A 5,482-nucleotide genomic window follows, 5' to 3' on the forward strand; every position below is an offset into this window, starting at 1 on the left:
TGTTGTTGGTTCATTATGTATTTTGTCGTGATTATTGTACAGCACTTTGGTCGGCCAAAAACCGGAAGTAAATGTGCTCTAGAAAATAAACAAACTTGAATTGATTACAAAATCTGTCTACTGAGACTTAGATTTATGATGCTGGAAGACCTTTAATGAGAACATAACCACAGAGGAGTCTTATGACCAAATTGTAAGTACCTTTTGAATGCTTACGGTTTAGGTCAGATTTGACTTTCTTAATAAATAAATAGGTAAAAGGGGGTAAGAGTAAAGTACACACCGTAAAACAGAATATAAACATATGCACTTATGGAATCTGCAAAATGCAAATCAAAATAATTCTGTACTATTCTGCTTTCAGGAAGTTTCTTTGACATATCCGTCAATTCCTGCTGTATGTCTAGGTCTACACGTGGTGTTGGGAATAACCAGGGAGGAATTGAAGACTGTATCACTGTAGAGCTGTAATCTAATTGTCTTAATCCTATGACTTCTGCCTTTGCATCACCAATCCACCCAAAACTCATGAAATTTGTCTTATTGTGTTCCCAGCAATCTATTAAAAGACTCTTGGCAGGATGCGACTCACATTGCCCAATATGCCATCATTAATTTTACTCGCCTGATTTCTAACGGCATTTCTCCCATTTCAACCTGCATTGCTGATACAGGAGAAGTTTTAAAAGATCCACTACAAATTCTCAAAGCCTGAGCTTGTATTACATCCAACTTCTTAAGATTTGATTCTGCTGCTGACATGTACATGTACATCCATAGTCAAAAACCGACCTCATTAATGCCCAGTATATATTTTGTAGGGCTACTCTACTTGCTCCCCACTCTTGTCCTGACAGACAGCGAAGTATATTTATGACCTGAAGACAAGAATTCCAAGGCACTCGAATGTCAGTGAAAAAAGTTAAAAAGCCTTTATTCCATTCTTGGCTTGCTTTAAAAATTGGTGAGAAGTACACCTACGCGTTGCGGCGACATGCCTTCATCAGGGTGTGTATAACAAACTGTGGCTGCGTTCGAAACCGCATACTCAATGAGTAGGTACTTAATTTCAATGAGTACTTACTTAATGAGCGCTAAAAGAGTAGGTACTTTATAGCCAGATCTCGTTGAGTATGAATGAGAACCGGACATCTGCCATGTTGACGATATCATGTGACCTACGACGCGTTATCACACGCGCAACAACTTAAAAGATTTGAACGACACGTTTAATTCATCTATCTGTAAATATCATGATATTGATTAAACTTGCTCATTTTGTGGTCTTTTTGAAGAAACTGCTGCCCATTTATTTTGTGAGTACATTTAGGGTTGATTTAAGTTCTTATATTTAACCCTACTAATGTGACCCACCGTTTTATCCTTAACGATATTTATTTTTATTACGAAATCCCAAAATTGTCATCTCTTGAATATGTTGTTAATTTCTTTATTTTATATCCAAACATTTTCATCCATAAGCAAAAGTGGCTTACTGCTTTGTTTTCCTCTTTTTCTTGTTAAATTTAACTATCGTTTCATCCCTCAGGCCTATAAATAACAGAAAATGCATTTTTTTAAATGTATTATATAATTATTTAAGAAAATATATATTGATATTCAACCTTATAGGTTTTTTCCTGTGTATAAAATCTCATAATATGTTTGCAAACCCATGATATATATATATATATATTATATTATATATATATATGCATGTATAAATACATACATACATATACATACATACATTTACCTCACATTTACTCGACAGCCCTACCTAGAACGGTTTTCCTCAGCGTTTGTAATGTCTGCACAAAGGGAGATTCACCTTTGGAGAAAACTGTTGATTTTATACTCGAAAAATATAAGTATCATTATTAAAAATTAATATTACCCCAGAATGAATTGCATTGCTCCCAGCCCAAAACATACAATAATAACAACGATAAATGCTGATCAATTAATTATATTACTTTTTACTGTAAATTATATAATTCAATAAAACAAACAAAATGTAATGTATATCATATGACATAGCTATGCATGAATACACTCTAGATGTGTATATAGTGAACATCTACATTTTCCTTCAAACAATAAATAAAGCATTAATTAATTGTATTTTATTTACTGACAACAATGAGAAATATTAATAAATTAGTAAAAGAATGAATCAAAGTCACCATCACACAATAAACAAATGCATATACAAGTCAACACATGAAACAAAGCTTTATTACAATCATGTATGTAGGCTACAGGCACTGAACCCCACATCCTTCTGCCATCTCAACACAGCGGTGCCCATTCTGCAGATTTATTCTGATGAATCAGCTGACCGCCAGAGGTGAGCCGTTCCCTCGTGCCTGAGGTTGTTGCGTGATGTGTTGTGCTTCACAATCTGAGGCAATAAAGGCAGGTGGAGTGATGGTGGGTCTCATGAGGGCAGGTGGAGGTTCTCATAAGGGCAGGTGGAGTGATGGAGGGTCTCATCCATGGCACCATCTCCAGGATTCAGCTCTGTGCTCTTCGTCCTCAGTGCTCACACCAGTCTGCTGACATTTCAGATCCTACAAAATGCACAAACATAACACAAAAGCAGTAATTTTAACATCACAATGTCATTTGATTTCAGTATTATTTAGATGACAAAAATGCTTTTTTCCACAAATGCCGCCATCATCTTTCTTTGCAGGTCCTGCTCCACCACAAAAGCTGTGCAGCAAATGCACAGAAATCAAGAATCAGAAAAGTGCTGTAATAGCTCTGTTTGAAATTACAATAATTAAAATAAACTACAACTTAATATTTAAATAGTTGTTGTTATCCATTTCTGTAATGTCACAAAGTCTTTGATGGCAGCATTCAGCTTCATGAGCCACTCTAACATCCAGACCAGACTCACGTTACCTCTGTGATTTATGAGCTCAACACTACATTTACATGTTGAGGTTGTTTTAACTTTTAGTTTTTATCCAATATAAATGTTCCTCAATTTATCAACTAATGGACAAATAAAATAGATAACTTATGTTTAGTTACTTTATAGATTTGTTCTACATAATAGCACACATACATCACTCAGATGCCTATTTCATATAGTAATCTGCAATTCTTATAGAAGAGTTTCTTGCCAGATATTAAATAGACATTTAGTAATTGTATTTAAGATGTATACGGTTTAAAATGTATGCAAATCCACTTTGGAGACGTATGTGTCCTTACTGGAGCTTCTCTGTTAGCTATACATAATAAAATGTGATTTACAGCAAAATCACAAATAGCCTATACAGCGTCTTTACACCTTAAACAATTCAACAGTTTACTGTACAGTAGTTCAACACATGCGATCATTTGATTTGTAATACTCACATTTGAGTCTCGTCCGTCATCCTTTCCGTCACGTTCGAGTATGACCTATCCTTCTTCTTCTTTTTTGTGACGTATCCTCTCGCGTGGCCTCCTGGGATAGAAGAGTATCCATCGGTCGAGCACTCAAAAATCTGGCTGGAAGCAGTAAGCCATCCGGGAACTTCTCGCCTACTCTTTTATGAATACTGATGTTTCGAACGTACTGCTTCCTTCACGTACTGTTTTCGCCTACTATATAGTAGGAAAGTAGGCATATTCGAACGCACTTAAGTCCGAATCTCGCGATAATTAGTACGTCACCCAGGTAATTCTCGCCTACTCTTTTGGATTCGTACATACTTTTTCGCTCGCCTACTCTTTTTCCCATACTAAATAGTAGGGAAGTATGCGGTTTCGAACGCAGCCAACGTCTCAGTTCATTTAACAGCAGCTAATTAATCAAATTAGAAACACCTGGTCACTCTGTGTAAAGCAACTAGAAGAGAGAGAGAGAAAAAAAAAAAAAAAAAAAGGGAATTCCGAGAGTATCTCACACAAAAGTCATAAAGTATAAAAATATCATCATAAATCAAGAAAGGAAAAAAAAAAGGCAGGAAATTCAAATTGCATCTCTTACACAAGTCATAAAGTGTGAAACTATCATTATAAATATAAAGCATGAGAAAAAAAAAAAAAAAAAACATCTCACACAAAAGTAATAAATCATGAAAATATCATCATAAATATATATACCAACCCAATGTATATCATCAATGCATGAAAAAAAAAGAAAAAAAAAGAAAGAAAAAAACGCTGCCTGCTGTGAGTGTGTTTGTCTGCTTCGGTGCTGTAAGCTCCGTCTTAGCCTTGTATTTCTTTGTTTTGAACCATCATTTACTACCATTTCTAGTTGTTTATACTGTACTACTACATTTTACCCAACATCTCAGATTAAGCTGACATCGCTAGCTTCTGTTATTAGTACTACTAGCACAAAACGCTAGTAATTCGCTAGCCTGTTAACGCGCCACCAGTGCGCTCAGCTATTTTTATTTATTTATTTTTCTCACGCGTGTCCGCGCCTTTGAGTTCATAAAAAGCTCAGGTGAGTAAGAATCAGTCAACAAACACGGTGAGTGATGTCTTGTCCTGTTATTGTCACCTGCACTTCATGTCACATGTTTAGCATAGCCTTCTCTGTCGGCAATATAGGATATTGCAATATAGAGCCTGTGCAGCCGGGCAAATGGGTGACAGTGAGGGATCGCTCTAGTCGCGGATCTAAAAACCACTCTTCCGTTCCGATTACCATAACAAATCGATTTGCCCCGCTCAGTGAAACACCCACTGAGAATGATTGTGCCCTAGTTATTGGTGATTCTATTACACGGAACGTGAAAATAGAGACACCAGCCACCATAGTCACATGTTTGCCGGGAGCCAGAGCGCCTGACATAAAGCAAATTTGAAAGTGCTGGCTAATGCTAATCATAAATTCTCAAAGATCATTATTCACGTCGGCACTAATGTTGTTCGACTCCGCCAGTCGGAGATCACCAAAATTAATATTAAAGAGGTGTGTGAACTTGCTAGTACGATGTCAAGCACTGTAATTTGCTCTGGCCCCCTTCCTGTTCGCAGGAGTGATGAGATAGTTAGTAGATTGTGTTCGCTTAACGGTTGGCTGTCTAAGTGGTGTCTGCTTAATGATATAGAATTCATAGACAATTGGAAAAGTTTTTGGGGCAAACCTGACCTGCTGAAAAGAGATTTCATCCCTCCTGGGATGGTGCTGCTCTTCTCTCTAGTAATATGGCACATAGTCTTAGAGCTCAAACATGACAATCTGGGGCTCAGGTCAGGAAGCAGACAGACTGGCTAAACCGACCGTCTGCTAGCGGCCTCTCGTCACCAAGGTCAGATAAATCCCATCACATAGAGCCTCTTTCACCTAGCTATCTTCATATAGAGACTGTGTCTGTTCCCCGAACTTGGAAATCCAAAAAACGTTTAAACCCATCTAAGGGTAAAATTTTTATTGATATTCAACAAATAAAAAACAGCTATAATACAGATGAGCAAATGCTAAAGCTTGGGTTGCTGAATATTCGATCGCTTACTTCAAAAG

At 36.9% G+C, this 5,482-nt stretch overlaps 1 long non-coding RNA gene across 1 annotated transcript; it reads right to left on the reverse strand.

Moving 5' to 3' along the window:
• Window positions 1-2,219: 2,219 nt before the first annotated feature.
• Window positions 2,220-3,684, reverse strand: LOC308683632. The gene is made up of 2 exons (XR_014029269.1): window positions 3,376-3,684; window positions 2,220-2,573 (listed from the first exon to the last, which is right to left on the reverse strand). It is a non-coding gene; the product is annotated as an uncharacterized lncRNA (long non-coding RNA).
• Window positions 3,685-5,482: the final 1,798 nt, after the last annotated feature.

The sequence above is a fragment of the Scardinius erythrophthalmus genome (assembly GCF_964197995.2).
Source record: "Scardinius erythrophthalmus genome assembly, chromosome: 23".
Taxonomy (NCBI): domain Eukaryota; kingdom Metazoa; phylum Chordata; class Actinopteri; order Cypriniformes; family Leuciscidae; genus Scardinius; species Scardinius erythrophthalmus.